Source organism: Lampetra planeri, unplaced genomic scaffold, assembly GCF_965212315.1.
Source record: "Lampetra planeri unplaced genomic scaffold, kcLamPlan1.2.h2 scaffold_225, whole genome shotgun sequence".
Taxonomy (NCBI): domain Eukaryota; kingdom Metazoa; phylum Chordata; class Hyperoartia; order Petromyzontiformes; family Petromyzontidae; genus Lampetra; species Lampetra planeri.
Window position 1 is genome coordinate 39,950 of NW_027615021.1, and position 18,534 is coordinate 58,483.

At 53.9% G+C, this 18,534-nt stretch overlaps 1 long non-coding RNA gene across 1 annotated transcript in view; it reads left to right on the forward strand.

Annotated features, from left to right (window-relative positions):
• The first annotated feature begins 1,854 nt into the window (after positions 1–1,854).
• LOC144740522 (uncharacterized) overlaps positions 1,855–18,534 on the forward strand; it is a 32,460-nt gene continuing 15,780 nt past the window's right edge. The window contains exons 1-3 of the long non-coding RNA XR_013589653.1: positions 1,855–1,998; positions 5,276–5,351; positions 7,890–7,947. This is a non-coding gene — a long non-coding RNA (uncharacterized LOC144740522). The remainder of the gene's footprint in view (positions 1,999–5,275; positions 5,352–7,889; positions 7,948–18,534) is intronic.

An 18,534-nucleotide genomic window follows, 5' to 3' on the forward strand; every position in this document is an offset into this window, starting at 1 on the left:
CAAACACACCAGATCTAGATTTGAAGCTTTCGTGACTGCAATAATTTATATTCTTGGTTCTTTCGGTAAAGTCAGCAAGTAGGTAAAAAATTAAAATTAATAAAAGTAAAATAAAAATAAAATAAAAATCACGACGTTTCGGAGGCAACACAAGCCTCCGTCTTCAGGTGGAACCGTCACAGCCCGATTGCTGTATCAAGTAAAAAACAAAGTCGTGATTTTATTTTATTTTACTTTTATTAATTAAAATGTTATTTTTTTACCTACGTGACTTCAACGAAAAAACCCCAGAATATGAACACCAGATCTAGCAAAGCCGACCCTCCCATCATCCACAGAGCTCCCGAAGGTACCAATCTAGCTCCGGACGGGGGAATTGCAGCCTCTCCTCTGCACAAACACACCAGATCTATTCTAGATTTGAAGCTTTCGTGACTGCAATAATTTATATTCTTGGTTCTTTCGGTAAAGTCAGCAAGTAGGTAAAAAATTAAAATTAATAAAAGTAAAATAAAAATAAAATAAAAATCACGACGTTTCGGAGGCAACACAAGCCTCCGTCTTCAGGTGGAACCGTCACAGCCCGATTGCTGTATCAAGTAAAAAACAAAGTCGTGATTTTATTTTATTTTACTTTTATTAATTAAAATGTTATTTTTTTACCTACGTGACTTCAACGAAAAAACCCCAGAATATGAACACCAGATCTAGCAAAGCCGACCCTCCCATCATCCACAGAGCTCCCGAAGGTACCAATCTAGCTCCGGACGGGGGAATTGCAGCCTCTCCTCTGCACAAACACACCAGATCTATTCTAGATTTGAAGCTTTCGTGACTGCAATAATTTATATTCTTGGTTCTTTCGGTAAAGTCAGCAAGTAGGTAAAAAATTAAAATTAATAAAAGTAAAATAAAAATAAAATAAAAATCACGACGTTTCGGAGGCAACACAAGCCTCCGTCTTCAGGTGGAACCGTCACAGTCCGATTGCTGTATCAAGTAAAAAAAAAGAAAACAAAGTCGTGATTTTATTTTATTTTACTTTTATTAATTAAAATGTTATTTTTTTACCTACGTGACTTCAACGAAAAAACCCCAGAATATGAACACCAGATCTAGCAAAGCCGACCCTCCCATCATCCACAGAGCTCCCGAAGGTACCAATCTAGCTCCGGACGGGGGAATTGCAGCCTCTCCTCTGCACAAACACAGACACCAGATCCAGTTAACGAGACCCTCTCCAAGTCCGAAGAGGTCCCGATGGGGCTGTCGACTTCTCTTAAAGGGACCGCGAGGGCTCCATGTTTTGGTGACCCCTCCTACCCTCTGTCCCGGGGGACCTCTCTCTTAAAGGGACCCCTCTCTTAAAGGGATCCCTATGTTAAAGGGACCCCTCTGTTAAAGGGACCCCTCTCTTAAAGGGACCCTTCTTTTTAATGGGACCACAGGCAGATTCCTTTCTTAAAGGGACCCCTCTGTTAAAGGGACCCCTCTTTTAATGGGATCCGGGGGGGGGGGGGGGTGTTCCTCTCTTAAAGGGACCCCGGGGGGGGGGGGGAGAGAACACCCCTCTCTTAAAGGGACACGGGCATCTATCTTAAAGGGACCCCGGTACATGCCTTAAAGGGACCCCAAAGCTGTTGTTATTACGGCAGCTCCGCTGTATCCCTGCGGAGAGACCACGCCTCTCTTAAAGGGACCCGGCTTGGAGGATGGGGTGGTGAGTGGGGCGGGGTGGTGTGTTGGGGTGGGTGGTGAGTTGGGTGGTGAGTGGGGTGGTGAGTGGGGTGGTGAGTGGGGTGGGGTGGGTGGTGAGTGGGGTGGTGAGTGGGGTGGGGTGGGTGGGGTGGGGAGAGTGGATAGATTCGGCGCCCCCACCGCATCCCTGCCCCGGCTGGCGTGTTGAGTTTATCCGCTTCCCGAGATGACGACTTGGGATAGTGGCCAGGAGTGAAGCAACAGTCCGAACTACTGTCCTCACCACGCAGTGCGCACTGGGTGAGTGTGTGGGTGAGTGAGTGGGTGAGTGGGTGAGTGGGTGAGTGTGTGGGTGAGTGGGTGAGTGGGTGAGTGAGTGGGTGAGTGGGTGGGTGAGTGGGTGAGTGGGTGGGTGAGTGGGTGGGTGAGTGAGTGGGTGAGTGTGTGGGTGAGTGAGTGGGTGGGTGAGTGGGTGAGTGAGTGGGTGGGTGAGTGGGTGGGTGGGTGAGTGGGTCGGTGAGTGAGTGAGTGGGTGAGTGAGTGGGTGAGTGGGTGAGTGAGTGAGTGTATGAGTGAGTGGGTGAGTGGGTGTGTGGGTGGGTGTGTGGGTGAGTGGGTGAGTGAGTGGGTGAGTTAGTGTGTGGGTGAGTGAGTGAGTGAGTAGGTGTGTGGGTGAGTGTGTGAGTGGGTGAGTGGGTGAGTGAGTGAGTGAGTGTATGAGTGTATAAGTGTATGAGTGGGTGAGTGAGTGGGTGAGTGGGTGAGTGAGTGTATGAGTGTATGAGTGAGTGAGTGGGTGAGTGAGTGGGTGAGTGAGTGGGTGAGTGGGTGAGTGAGTGTATGAGTGAGTGTGTGAGTGAGTGGGTGAGTGAGTGGGTGAGTGAGTGGGTGAGTGGGTGAGTGAGTGTATGAGTGTATGAGTGAGTGTGTGAGTGAGTGGGTGAGTGTGTGGGTGAGTGGTGAGTGAGTGAGTGGGTGAGTGAGTGAGTGAGTGGGTGAGTGAGTGGGTGAGTGTGTGTGTGAGTGAGTGAGTGGGTGAGTGAATGAGTGGGTGTGTGAGTGGGTGGGTGAGTGAGTCGGTGAGTGAGTGGGTGAGTGAGTGGGTGGGTGAGTGAGTCGGTGAGTGAGTGGGTGAGTGAGTGAGTGGTGAGTGAGTGAGTGGGTGAGTGAGTGGGTGAATGAGTGTGTGGGTGAGTGGGTGAGTGAGTGGTGGGTGTGTGAGTGGGTGAGTGAGTGGGTGAGTGGTGAGTGAGTGAGTGGGTGAGTGGATGAGTGAGTGAGTGGTGAGTGAGTGGGTGAGTGAGTGAGTGGTGAGTGAGTGGGTGAGTGAGTGGGGGAGTGGGTGAGTGTGTGGGTGAGTGAGTGGTGAGTGAGTGAGTGGGTGAGTGGGTGAGTGGTGAGTGAGTGGGTGAGTGAGTGGGTGAGTGGGTGAGTGTGTGGGTGAGTGAGTGGGTGAGTGGGTGAGTGAGTGGGTGAGTGGGTGAGTGAGTGGGTGAGTGGGTGAGTGAGTGGGTGAGTGGGTGAGTGTGTGGGTGAGTGAGTGGTGAGTGAGTGAGTGGGTGAGTGGGTGAGTGGTGAGTGAGTGGGTGAGTGAGTGGGTGAGTGGGTGAGTGTGTGGGTGAGTGAGTGGGTGAGTGGGTGAGTGAGTGGGTGAGTGGGTGAGTGAGTGGGTGAGTGGGTGAGTGAGTGGGTGAGTGGGTGAGTGTGTGGGTGAGTGAGTGAGTGAGTGGTGAGCGAGGCGCTGCTGCTATTAACAGCACTTGCCCCCTCGAGCCTTTGCCTTTGCACTGCGCGTACTGTACCCCGCCGTGTCCACAGGTTTAAGGCTGAGTCGACCCAGGGGAGAGTTTCCTGGACACCGCCGGGCGGAATAGAGACAGAGGCAAAGCTCCCCCAGGTAGCCTCAAGCAGGGCTGTAGGGGCAAGTGCTGAGACACAGACAAAGCTCCCCCAGGTAGCCTCTAGCAGAGCTGTAGGGACAAGTGCTGAGACAGAGGCAAAGCTCCCCCAGGTAGCCTCTGGCAGGGCTGTAGGGGCAAGTGCTGAGACACAGACAAAGCTCCTCCAGGTAGCCTCTAGCAGGGCTGTAGGGGCAAGTGCTGAGACACAGACAAAGCTCCTCCAGGTAGCCTCTAGCAGGGCTGTAGGGGCAAGTGCTGAGACACAGACAAAGCTCCTCCAGGTAGCCTCTAGCAGGGCTGTAGGGGCAAGTGCTGAGACACAGACAAAGCTCCCCCAGGTAGCCTCTAGCAGGGATGTAGGGGCAAGTGCTGAGACACAGACAAAGCTCCCCCAGGTAGCCTCTAGCAGGGATGTAGGGGCAAGTGCTGAGACACAGACAGGGCTCCCCCAGGTAGCCTCTGGCAGGGCTGTAGGGGCAAGTGCTGAGACACAGACAAAGCTCCTCCAGGTAGCCTCTAGCAGGGATGTAGGGGCAAGTGCTGAGACACAGACAAAGCTCCCCCAGGTAGCCTCTGGCAGGGCTGTAGGGGCACACACACTCACCCCCACACACACACCTACACACTCACACACACTACACACACACACCTACACACACTCACCCCCACTCACACCTACACACACTACAAACACACCTACACACACTACACTACACACACTACACACACACACCTACACACACACACTCACACACACCCCCACACACCCACACACACACACCCACTACACACACTCACCCCCACACACCTACACACACCGCCTACAGACACACACACACCTACACACACTCATCCCCACACACCCACACACCTACACACACCGCCTACAGACACACACACACACACCTACACACACACACACCTACACACCTACACACACCGCCTACAGACACACACACACACACCTACACACCTACACACACCGCCTACAGACACACACACACACACACCTACACACACACACACCTACACACCTACACACACCGCCTACAGACACACACACACACACACCTACACACACTCACCCCCACACACCTACACACACCGCCTACACACACACACACACACCTACACACACACACACCCACACACCTACACACACCGCCTACAGACACACACACACCTACACACACTCACCCCCACACACCCACACACCTACACACACCGCCTACAGACACACACACACCTACACACACTCACCCCCACACACACACACACCTACACACACCGCCTACAGACACACACACACACTCACACACACACCCCCACACACCTACACACACCGCCTACAGACACACACACACACACACACCTACACACACACACACCTACACACCTACACACACCGCCTACAGACACAAACACACACACACCTACACACACACACACCTACACACCTACACACACCGCCTACAGACACACACACACACACACCTACACACACTCACCCCCACACACCTACACACACCGCCTACACACACACACACACCTACACACACACACACCCACACACCTACACACACCGCCTACAGACACACACACACACCTACACACACTCATCCCCACACACCCTCACGACTGGGTGTGTGGGTGTGGTCTGGGCGAGTCCGTCTCAGCGACAGGCGGATTCCTACCGCGAGGTGTCGCTGTGAGAGCGACACTGTGCAGGCAGCAAGGCCGTGCGGTGACTACGTGAGTGACTGTGCGTGTGTCACTGTGTGACTGTGTGTGTGACTGTGTGACTGTGTGTGTGTGTAGGTGTGTGTGTGTGTGTAGGTGTGTGTGTGTAGGTGTGTGTGAGTGACTGTGTGTGACTGTGTGTGTGTGTGTAGGTGTGTGTGTGTGTGCCTGTGTGTGTGACTGTGTGTGTGTAGGTGTGTGTGTGTGACTGTGTGTGTGACTGTGTGTGTGTGTAGGTGTGTGTGTGTAGGTGTGTGTGTGTGACTGTGTGTGTGACTGTGTGTGTGTGTAGGTGTGTGTGTGTGACTGTGTGTGTGACTGTGTGTGTGTGTAGGTGTGTGTGTGTGTGTAGGTGTGTGTGAGTGACTGTGTGTGTGTGTGTGAGTGACTGTGCGTGTGTGAGTGACTGTGTGTGTGTCTGTGTGTGTGTGTAGGTGTGTGTGAGTGACTGTGTGTGTGTGAGTGACTGTGTGTGTGTGACTGCGTGTGTGTGACTGTGTGTGTGTGTGTGACTGTGTGTGTGTGTGTGTGACTGTGTGTGTGTGTGTGACTGTGTGTGTGACTGTGTGACTGTGTGTGACTGTGTGTGTAGGTGTGTGACTGTGTGACTGTGTGTGACTGTGTGTGTGTAGGTGTGTGACTGTGTGTGTGTGACTGTGTGTGTGACTGCGTGTGTGACTGTGTGTGACTGTGTGTGTGACTGTGTGACTGTGTGTGACTGTGTGTGTGACTGTGTGACTGTGTGTGACTGTGTGTGTAGGTGTGTGACTGTGTGACTGTGTGTGACTGTGTGTGTGTAGGTGTGTGACTGTGTGTGTGTGACTGTGTGTGTGACTGCGTGTGTGACTGTGTGTGACTGTGTGCGTGACTGTGTGTGACTGTGTGTGTGACTGTGTGTGTGTATGTGTGTGTGAGACTCCGTGTGTGTGTGTAGGTGTGTGTGTGTGTGACTGTGTGTGTGTAGGTGTGTGACTGTGTGTGTGAGTGTGTAGGTGTGAGTGGGGGTGAGTGTGGGGGTGTGTGTGTGAGTGTGTGTGTCTCCGTGTGTGAGACTGTGTGTGTGTGACTGTGTGTGACTGTGTGTGACAACGTGTGTGTGTGACTGTGTGTGTGACTGTGTGTGTGTGTGTGCATTGTGTGGTGTGTGTGTAGTGTGTGTAGTGTGTGTGTAGTTTGTGTAGTGTGTGTATAGTGTGTGTGGTGTGTGTGTAGTGTGTGTAGTGTGTGTGTAGTTTGTGTAGTGTGTGTATAGTGTGTGTAGTGTGTGTGTAGTGTGTGTGTAGTGTGTGTGTAGTTTGTGTAGTGTGTGTATAGTTTGTGTAGTGTGTGTATAGTGTGTGTGTAGTGTGTGTGTAGTGTGTGTGTAGTGTGTGTAGTGTGTGTATAGTGTGTGTGTAGTGTGTGTAGTGTGTGTAGTGTGTGTGTAGTTTGTGTAGTGTGTGTGTAGTGTGTGTAGTGTGTGTATAGTGTGTGTGTAGTGTGTGTGTAGGGTGTGTGTAGGTGTGTGTGTATAGTGTGTAGTGTGTGTGTAGTCTGTGTAGTGTGTGTGTGTCTGTGAGTGTGTGTGAGTGTGTGTCTGTGGGTGTGTGGTGTGTGTCTGTGGGTGTGTGTGGGTGGGGTGTGTGTGTCTGTGTGTGTCTGTGGGTGTGGTGTGTAAGGGTGTGTGTCTGTGTGTGTGTGTCTGTGGGGGTGTGTGGGTGGGGTGTGTGTGGGGTGTGTGTGTTTGTGTGAGGGTGGGTGTGTCTGTGGGTGTGTGTGTGGGTGTGTGTGTGGATGGGGTGTGTGTGTGGGTGGGGTGGGTGTGTGTCTGTGGGTGTGTGTGGTGTGGGTGTGTGTGGGCGTGTGTGTGTCTCTGTGTGTGGTGTGTGTGTGTGGGGTGTGTCTCTGTGTGTGTGTCTCTGTGTGTGTGGGTGTGTGTGGGTGGGGTGTGTGTGTGGGTGTGTGTGGGTGGGGTGTGTGTGTAGTGTGTGTGTCTGTAGGAGTGGGTGTGTGTGTCTGTGTGTGGGTGGGGTGTGTGTGTAGGTGTGTGTGTGGGGTGTGTCTCTGTGTGTGTGTCTCTGTGTGTGTGGGTGTGTGTGGGTGGGGTGTGTGTGTAGTGTGTGTGTCTGTAGGAGTGGGTGTGTGTGTTTGTGTGTGGGTGGGGTGTGTGTGTGGGTGTGTGTGGGTGTGTGTGGGTGGGGTGTGTGTGTAGAGTGTGTGTCTGTAGGAGTGGGTGTGTGTGTCTGTGTGTGGGTGGGGTGTGTGTGTAGGTGTGTGTGGGTGTGTGTGTCTGTGTGTGGGTGGGGTGTGTGTGTAGGTGTGTGTGGGTGTGTGTGTCTGTGTGTGGGTGGGGTGTGTGTGTAGGTGTGTGTGGGCGTGTGTGTCTGTGTGTGGGTGGGGTGTGTCTCTGTGTGTGTGTCTCTGTGTGTGTGGGTGTGTGTCTGTGTGTGGGTGGGGTGTGTCTCTGTGTGTGTGTCTCTGTGTGTGTGGGTGTGTGTCTGTGTGTGTGTGGGTGTGTGTGGGTGTGTCTCTGTGTTAATATCGCTTCGTATCCACCACTCCCCACCGCAGTGCGACTTGGACATCAGCAGCAGCAGCAGCAGACGACGCTGAGAAAGAGATACGGCTGGTAAATACACTCACTCATTCACTCACTCATTCACTCACTCACTCATTCACTCACTCATTCACTCACTCATTCACTCACTCATTCATTCACTTATTCACTCACTCACTCATTCACTCGCTCATTCACTCACTCGCTCATTCACTCACTAATTCAATCGCTCATTCATTCACTTATTCACTCACTCGCTCACTCACTCATTCACTCACTCGCTCACTCATTCACTCATACACTCATACACTCACTCACTCCCTCATACACTCACTCACACACTCACTCATACACTCACTCATACACTCACTCACTCATACACTCACTCACTCATACACTCATACACTCACTCATACACTCACTCATACACTCACTCATACACTCACTCATACACTCACTCATACACTCACTCATACACTCACTCACTCATACACTCACTCCCTCATACACTCATACACTCACTCATACACTCACTCATACACTCACTCACTCATACACTCACTCACTCATACACTCATACACTCACTCATACACTCACTCATACACTCACTCATACACTCACTCATACACTCACTCCCTCATACACTCACTCCCTCATACACTCACTCCCTCATACACTCACTCACTCATCCACTCACTCACACACTCACTCACAAAGACAAAGCTCCCCAGGTAGCGTCAAGCAGGGCTGTAGGGACAGGTGCTGAGACAGAGACAAAGCTCCCCCAGGTAGCCTCTAGCAGGGCTGCAGGGGCAAGTGCTGAGACACAGACAAAGCTCCCCCAGGTAGCCTCTAGCAGGGCTGTAGGGGCACACACACTCACACACACTCCACCACTGGTACCAGGTCACTCATTTGAGGCTGAGTCGACCTAGGGGAGGCCCAGGACACACCCTCTCACACTGTCTCACACGCCAGTGTTACTTTGACGTCTGAGTGCTATAATAATTATATGTTTGGGTTGGTCAGTGCGTGGGTGTGTGGGTGAGTGGGTGAGTGGGTGAGTGAGTAGGTGAGTGAGTGAGTGGGTGAGTGAGTGGGTGGGTGAGTGAGTGAGTGAGTTGGTGAGTGAGTGGGTGTGTGAGTGAGTGGGTGAGTGGGTGAGTGAGTGAGTAGGTGAGTGTGTAGGTAAGTGAGTGAGTGGGTGAGTGAGTGGGTGAGTGAGTGAGTAGGTGAGTGTGTAGGTAAGTGAGTGAGTGGGTGAGTGAGTGGGTGAGTGGGTGAGTGAGTGGGTGAGTGGGTGAGTGAGTTTGTGAGTGAGTAGGTGAGTGGGTGGGTGAGTGAGTTGGTGAGTGGGTGGGTGGGTGCGTGGGTGGGTGAGTGAGTGAGTTGGTGAGTGGGTGAGTGAGTGGGTGAGTGGGTGAGTGAATTGGTGAGTGGGTGGGTGAGTGAGTTGGTGAGTGGGTGGGTGGGTGCGTGGGTGTGTGAGTGAGTGGGTGAGTGAATGTGTGAGTGAGTAGGTGAATGTGTAGGCGAGTGTGTAGGTGAGTGAGTGAGTGACTGGGTGAGTGAGTGAGTAGGTGAGTGAGTGGGTGAGTGAGTGAGTAAGTGAGTAGATGGGTGAGTGTGTAGGTGAGTGAGTGACTGAGTGGGTGAGTAGGTGAGTGGGTGAGTGAGTAAGTGAGTGTGTAGGCGAGTGTGTAGGTGAGTGAGTGTGTGAGTGAGTGAGTTGGTGAGTGCATGTGTGAGTGAGTAGATGGGTGAGTGGGTAAGTGAGTGTGTAGGTGAGTGAGTGACTGAGTGGGTGAGTAGGTGAGTGAGTAGGTGAGTGAGTGACTGAGTGGGTGAGTAGGTGAGTGAGTAGATCGGTGAGTGTGTAGGTGAGTGAGTGACTGAGTGGGTGAGTAGGTGAGTGAGTAGATGGGTGAGTGTGTAGGTGAGTGAGTGACTGAGTGGGTGAGTAGGTGAGTGAGTGAGTGAGTTGGCGAGTGGGTCAGTAACCACCCAAACGCGTTGCCCATTTGCTGCTCACACAAAACTGCCTCTGGGCAACATGCAACGCCACCCAGCAATGAATGCTCACCACACCCTCACCACACCCTCACCACACCCTCACCACACCCTCACCATCACCACACCCTCACCACACCCTCACCACACCCTCACCATCACCCTCACCACGCCCTCACCACACCCTCACCATCACCACACCCTCACCCTCACCACACCCTCACCACACCCTCACCACACCCTCACCATCACCCTCACCATCACCCTCACCACACCCTCACCATCACCCTCACCACACCCTCACCATCACCCTCACCACACCCTCACCACACCCTCACCACACCCTCACCATCACCCTCACCACACCCTCACCACACCATCACCACACCATCACCATCACCACACCCTCACCATCACCATCACCACACCCTCACCCTCACCACACCATCACCACACCCTCACCATCACCACACCCTCACCATCACCACACCCTCACCATCACCACACCATCACCATCACCACACCCTCACCATCACCACACCCTCACCCTCACCATCACCCTCACCACACCCTCACCATCACCACACCATCACCACACCCTCACCACACCCTCACCATCACCCTCACCACACCCTCACCACACCCTCACCACACCATCACCATCACCACACCCTCACCATCACCATCACCACACCCTCACCCTCACCACACCATCACCACACCCTCACCATCACCACACCCTCACCATCACCACACCATCACCATCACCACACCCTCACCACACCATCACCCTCACCATCACCACACCCTCACCACACCATCACCCTCACCCTCACCACACCCTCACCACACCCTCACCACACCATCACCCTCACCACACCCTCACCACACCCTCACCCTCACCATCACCATCACCCTCACCACACCCTCACCCTCACCATCACCACACCCTCACCATCACCACACCATCACCACACCATCACCACACCCTCACCACACCCTCACCACACCCTCACCCTCACCATCACCACACCCTCACCACACCCTCACCATAACCACACCCTCACCACACCCTCACCATCACCCTCACCACACCCTCACCACACCCTCACCACACCCTCACCACACCCTCACCATCACCCTCACCACACCCTCACCACACCATCACCACACCATCACCATCACCACACCCTCACCATCACCATCACCACACCCTAACCCTCACCACACCCTCACCATCACCACACCCTCACCATCACCACACCATCACCATCACCACACCCTCACCATCACCACACCCTCACCATCACCCTCACCACACCCTCACCATCACCACACCATCACCACACCCTCACCACACCCTCACCATCACCCTCACCACACCCTCACCACACCCTCACCACACCCTCACCACACCATCACCATCACCACACCCTCACCATCACCATCACCACACCCTCACCCTCACCACACCATCACCACACCCTCACCATCACCACACCCTCACCATCACCACACCCTCACCATCACCACACCATCACCATCACCACACCCTCACCACACCATCACCCTCACCATCACCACACCCTCACCACACCATCACCCTCACCCTCACCACACCCTCACCACACCCTCACCACACCATCACCCTCACCACACCCTCACCACACCCTCACCATCACCATCACCATCACCCTCACCACACCCTCACCCTCACCACACCCTCACCATCACCACACCATCACCACACCATCACCACACCCTCACCACACCCTCACCACACCCTCACCACACCCTCACCATCACCACACCCTCACCACACCCTCACCATCACCACACCCTCACCACACCCTCACCATCACCACACCCTCACCATGGGTCCTGTTTAAGTTCCTGCTGATTTACCAGCGAATTGGTAGACCGGATAAGCCGTGGTGCAGGTGGACCACTTTGAATTGGTAAACTGGATAAGCATTGATAACTATGAATTGGTAGATCGGATAAGTTGCGAGTACTTTGAATTGGTAGACCGGATAAGTTGCGAGTACTTGGAATTGGTAGACCGGATAAGCCGTGGCAGTGGACCACTTTGAATTGGTAGACCGGATAAGCCGTGGTGGTGGACCACTTTGAATTGGTAGACCGGATAAGCCGTGGCGGTGGACCACTTTGAATTTGTAGACCGGATAAGCCGTGGCGGTGGACCATTTTGAATTGGTAGACTGGATAAGCAATGATCGGATAAGCTACGGGTACTTGGAATTGGTAGATCGGATAAGTTGGGAGTACTTGGAATTGGTAGACAGGATAAGCCACGGATGATTGGAATTGGTAGATTAGATAAGTTGTGCGTACTTTGAATTGTTAGATCGGATAAGCTAACGGTACTTTGAATTGGTAGATCGGATAAGCTACGGGTACTTTGAATTGGTAGATGGGATAAGCGAAGCCTGTCTCTGGGGTGGGGCGTGGTGGGTCACGTGACTTGCCTGCGCCCCGGGCGATGACGTCACTGCTCACACCGGAGTAGCCGGTAATGCACATTTACAAAGTGCACCCCATTAACATAGTGCACCCATTTACATAGTGCACCCAATCACACACAGTGCACCCATTCACACAAATTGCACACATTTACAAAGTGCACCCAATGAGACGTCGTGCACGCCACTTTTGCAATGGCTCCACCACCACCACCACCACCCCCACCACCCCCACCACCACCACCCCCACCATCACCACCCCCACCACCACCACCACCACCCCCACCACCACCACCACCCCCACCACCACCACCACCACCACCCCCACCACCACCACCCCCACCACCACCACCCCCACCATCACCACCCCCCACCACCACCACCACCACCCCCACCACCACCCCCACCACCACCACCCCCACCACCACCCCTACCCCCACCACCACCCCCCCCCACCACCCCCCCCACCACCACCACCCCCACCACCACCACCACCACCCCCACCACCACCGCCACCACCCCCACCGCCACCACCCCCACCGCCAACACCCCCACCGCCACCACCCCCACCACCACCACCACCCCCACCACCACCACCACCACCCCCACCACCCCCCACCACCACCACCACCCCCACCACCACCACCACCACCACCCCCACCACCACCACCCCCCCCCACCATCACCACCACCCCCACCACCACCGCCACCACCACCGCCATCACCACCACCACCACCCCCCCCACCATCACCACCCCCCCCACCATCACCACCACCCCCACCACCACCGCCATCACCACCACCACCACCACCCCCACCACCACCACCCCCCCCACCATCACCACCACCCCCACCACCACCGCCACCACCACCGCCATCACCACCACCGCCACCACCACCGCCACCACCACCACCACCACCCCCACCACCACCGCCACCACCACCGCCATCACCACCACCGCCACCGCCACCACCACCGCCACCACTACCACCACCACCACCCCCCACCACCCCCACCACCACCACCACCACCCCCACCACCACCGCCACCACCACCACCACCCCCACCACCACCACCCCCACCACCACCACCACCCCCACCACCACCACTGCTGTCTTCCCGACACACCTGTTCTTCACCTGAGGACGGCTGCTTGCGTTGTGGCCGAAACGTCAGAATTATTTTATTATGTTTTATTTTTATTATTTCATAATTAAAAAAAAAACATAATAAAATGCGAGAATTGCGTTTTATTATGTTTTATTTATTTCATTATTCTTTTATTTCCCTTTCTGCGTGATGGCTTTACCGAAAGAACCGAGAAGATGAATCCCTGCAGTCACGAAAGCTTTAAATCGAAATTTTATTATGTTTTTTTATGTTTTATAATTTTATTATGTTTTCTTATTTTCTTATTTTTTATTATTTTGGTTTATTTTTTATTTATTATGTTTTATTTTTATAATTTTATTATGTTTTCTTATTTTATTATTTTTATAATTTAAAGTTTTATTTTTTATTATTTATTATGTTTTATTTTTATTATTTTATTATTTGAATCGAAACAAATTCCACCGCCACCGTTAACACGCGCGCCGACTGATGCTTTCATTGTTTTGCGATAACCCCGGGCGAAGTAAACACAAGATAAGATGAGAGGTCACGCAGCCGTCCAGCGCGCCAATTATCATCGTGTACCCATTTTACACAGCGACACGTCGGGTGGTGAGTCTGTGGGTCTCTGTGGTGAGTCTGTGGGTCTCTGTGGTGAGTCTGTGGGTCTCTGTGTGGTGAGTCTGTGGGTCTCTGTGAGGTGGTGGTGAGTCTATGGGTCTCTGTGTGGTGGTGAGTCTGTGGGTCTCTGTGGTGAGTCTGTGGGTCTCTGTGGTGAGTCTGTGGGTCTCTGTGGTGAGTCTGTGGGTCTCTGTGAGGTGGTGGTGAGTCTGTGGGTCTCTGTGGTGAGTCTGTGGGTCTCTGTGTGGTGAGTCTGTGGGTCTCTGTGGTGAGTCTGTGGGTCTCTGTGTGGTGAGTCTGTGGGTCTCTGTGGTGAGTCTGTGGGTCTCTGTGTGATGAGTCTGTGGGTCTCTGTGGTGAGTCTGTGGGTCTCTGTGGTGAGTCTGTGGGTCTCTGTGTGGTGAGTCTGTGGGTCTCTGTGTGGTGAGTCTGTGGGTCTCTGTGTGGTGAGTCTGTGGGTCTCTGTGTGGTGAGTCTGTGGGTCTCTGTGTGGTGACTCTGTGGGTCTCTGTGTGGTGGTGAGTCTGTGGGTCTCTGTGTGGTGAGTCTGTGGGTCTCTGTGAGGTGGTGGTGAGTCTGTGGGTCTCTGTGTGGTGACTCTATGGGTCTCTGTGTGGTGGTGAGTCTGTGGGTCTCTGTGTGGTGAGTCTGTGGGTCTCTGTGGTGAGTCTGTGGGTCTCTGTGTGGTGAGTCTGTGGGTCTCTGTGGTGAGTCTGTGGGTCTCTGTGTGGTGAGTCTGTGGGTCTCTGTGAGGTGGTGGTGAGTCTGTGGGTCTCTGTGTGGTGAGTCTGTGGGTCTTTATGTGGTGGTGGTGAGTCTGTGGGTCTCTGTGTGGTGAGTCTGTGGGTCTTTGTGTGGTGGTGGTGAGTCTGTGGGTCTCTGTGTGGTGAGTCTGTGGGTCTCTGTGAGGTGGTGGTGAGTCTGTGGGTCTCTGTGTGGTGAGTCTGTGGGTCTCTGTGAGGTGGTGGTGAGTCTGTGGGTCTCTGTGTGGTGACTCTATGGGTCTCTGTGTGGTGGTGAGTCTGTGGGTCTCTGTGTGGTGAGTCTGTGGGTCTCTGTGGTGAGTCTGTGGGTCTCTGTGAGGTGGTGGTGAGTCTGTGGGTCTCTGTGGTGAGTCTGTGGGTCTCTGTGTGGTGAGTCTGTGGGTCTCTGTGTGGTGAGTCTGTGGGTCTCTGTGTGGTGAGTCTGTGGGTCTCTGTGGTGAGTCTGTGGGTCTCTGTGAGGTGGTGGTGAGTCTGTGGGTCTCTGTGGTGAGTCTGTGGGTCTCTGTGTGGTGAGTCTGTGGGTCTCTGTGGTGAGTCTGTGGGTCTCTGTGTGGTGAGTCTGTGGGTCTCTGTGGTGAGTCTGTGGGTCTCTGTGTGATGAGTCTGTGGGTCTCTGTGGTGAGTCTGTGGGTCTCTGTGGTGAGTCTGTGGTCTCTGTGTGGTGAGTCTGTGGGTCTCTGTGTGGTGAGTCTGTGGGTCTCTGTGTGGTGAGTCTGTGGGTCTCTGTGTGGTGAGTCTGTGGGTCTCTGTGTGGTGACTCTGTGGGTCTCTGTGTGGTGGTGAGTCTGTGGGTCTCTGTGTGGTGAGTCTGTGGGTCTCTGTGAGGTGGTGGTGAGTCTGTGGGTCTCTGTGTGGTGACTCTATGGGTCTCTGTGTGGTGGTGAGTCTGTGGGTCTCTGTGTGGTGAGTCTGTGGGTCTCTGTGGTGAGTCTGTGGGTCTCTGTGTGGTGAGTCTGTGGGTCTCTGTGGTGAGTCTGTGGGTCTCTGTGTGGTGAGTCTGTGGGTCTCTGTGAGGTGGTGGTGAGTCTGTGGGTCTCTGTGTGGTGAGTCTGTGGGTCTCTGTGTGGTGAGTCTGTGGGTCTCTGTGGTGAGTCTGTGGGTCTCTGTGAGGTGGTGGTGAGTCTGTGGGTCTCTGTGGTGAGTCTGTGGGTCTCTGTGTGGTGAGTCTGTGGGTCTCTGTGGTGAGTCTGTGGGTCTCTGTGTGGTGAGTCTGTGGGTCTCTGTGGTGAGTCTGTGGGTCTCTGTGTGATGAGTCTGTGGGTCTCTGTGGTGAGTCTGTGGGTCTCTGTGGTGAGTCTGTGGTCTCTGTGTGGTGAGTCTGTGGGTCTCTGTGTGGTGAGTCTGTGGGTCTCTGTGTGGTGAGTCTGTGGGTCTCTGTGTGGTGAGTCTGTGGGTCTCTGTGTGGTGACTCTGTGGGTCTCTGTGTGGTGGTGAGTCTGTGGGTCTCTGTGTGGTGAGTCTGTGGGTCTCTGTGAGGTGGTGGTGAGTCTGTGGGTCTCTGTGTGGTGACTCTATGGGTCTCTGTGTGGTGGTGAGTCTGTGGGTCTCTGTGTGGTGAGTCTGTGGGTCTCTGTGGTGAGTCTGTGGGTCTCTGTGTGGTGAGTCTGTGGGTCTCTGTGGTGAGTCTGTGGGTCTCTGTGTGGTGAGTCTGTGGGTCTCTGTGAGGTGGTGGTGAGTCTGTGGGTCTCTGTGTGGTGAGTCTGTGGGTCTTTATGTGGTGCTGGTGAGTCTGTGGGTCTCTGTGTGGTGAGTCTGTGGGTCTCTGTGTGGTGAGTCTGTGGGTCTCTGTGAGGTGGTGGTGAGTCTATGGGTCTCTGTGTGGTGAGTCTATGGGTCTCTGTGTGGTGGTGAGTCTGTGGGTCTCTGTGGTGAGTCTGTGGGTCTCTGTGTGGTGAGTCTGTGGGTCTCTGTGAGGTGGTGGTGAGTCTGTGGGTCTCTGTGTGGTGACTCTGTGGGTCTCTGTGTGGTGGTGAGTCTGTGGGTCTCTGTGTGGTGAGTCTGTGGGTCTCTGTGAGGTGGTGGTGAGTCTGTGGGTCTCTGTGTGGTGACTCTATGGGTCTCTGTGTGGTGGTGAGTCTGTGGGTCTCTGTGTGGTGAGTCTGTGGGTCTCTGTGGTGAGTCTGTGGGTCTCTGTGTGGTGAGTCTGTGGGTCTCTGTGGTGAGTCTGTGGGTCTCTGTGTGGTGAGTCTGTGGGTCTCTGTGAGGTGGTGGTGAGTCTGTGGGTCTCTGTGGTGGTGAGTCTGTGGGTCTCTGTGTGGTGGTGGTGAGTCTGTGGGTCTCTGTGTGGTGAGTCTGTGGGTCTCTGTGTGGTGAGTCTGTGGGTCTCTGTGAGGTGGTGGTGAGTCTATGGGTCTCTGTGTGGTGAGTCTATGGGTCTCTGTGTGGTGGTGAGTCTGTGGGTCTCTGTGGTGAGTCTGTGGGTCTCTGTGTGGTGGTGAGTCTGTGGGTCTCTGTGTGGTGGTGAGTCTGTAGGTCTTTGTGTGGTGACTCTATGGGTGTCTGTGAGGTGGTGGTGAGTTTGTGGGTCTCTGTGTGGTGGGGAGTCTGTGGGTCTCTGTGTGGTGAGTCTGTGGGTCTCTGTGAGGTGGTGGTGAGTCTGTGGGTCTCTGTGTGATGAATCTATGGGTCTCTGTGTGGTGACTCTATGGGTCTCTTTGTGGTGGTGGTGAGTCTGTGGGTCTCTGTGTGGTGAGTCTGTGGGTCTCTGTGTGGTGGTGAGTTTATGGGTCTCTGTGTGATTAGTCTATGGGTCTCTATGGGTCTCTGTGTGGTGGTGATGAGTCTATGGGTCTCTGTGTGATTAGTCTGTGGGTCTCTATGTGTCTCTGTGTGGTGAGTTTGTGGGTCTCTGTGTGGTTTGTCTATGGGTCTCTGTGTGATGAGTCTATGGGTCTCTATGGGTCTCTGTGTGGTGAGTCTCTGGGTCTCTATGGGTCTCTGTGTGGTGAGTCTGGGGTCTGGGTGTTGTGGTATGTCTATGGTCTCCGTAGAGGTCACTGGTTCCGCAAAAGATGCAAGGAGCTAGGTGAGGGGGGGTCTCTGTGTGGTGAGTCTATGGGTCTCTGTGTGATGAGTCTATGGGTCTCTATGGGTCTCTGTGTGGTGGTGAGTCTGTGGGTCTCGATGGGTTTCTGTGCTGTGTGATGAGTCTATGAGTCTCTATGGATCTCTGTGTGGTGGTGGTGAGTCTATGGGTCTCTGTGTGATGAGTCTATGGGTCTCTGTGGTGGTGTCTCTATGGGTCTCTGTGTGATGAGTCTATGGGTCTCTGTGTGGTGGTGACTTTATGGGGCTCTGTGCTGTGTGATGAGTCTATGGGTATCTGTGTGATGAGTCTGTGGGTCTCTGTGTGGTGAGTCTGTGGGTCTCTGTGTGGTGAGTCTGTGGGTCTCTGTGTGGTGAGTCTATGGGTCTCTATGGGTCTCTATGGGTCTCTGTGTGGTGAGTCTATGGGTCTCTGTGTGGTGAGTCTGTGGGTCTCTGTGTGGTGAGTCTGTGGGTATCTGTGTGATGAGTCTATGGGTCTCTGTGTGGTGAGTCTATGGGTCTCTGTGTGGTGAGTCTGTGGGTCTCTGTGAGGTGAGTCTGTGGGTCTCTGTGTGGTGAGTCTGTGGGTCTCTGTGTGGTGAGTCTCTGTGTGGTGAGTCTGTGGGTCTCTGTGTGGTG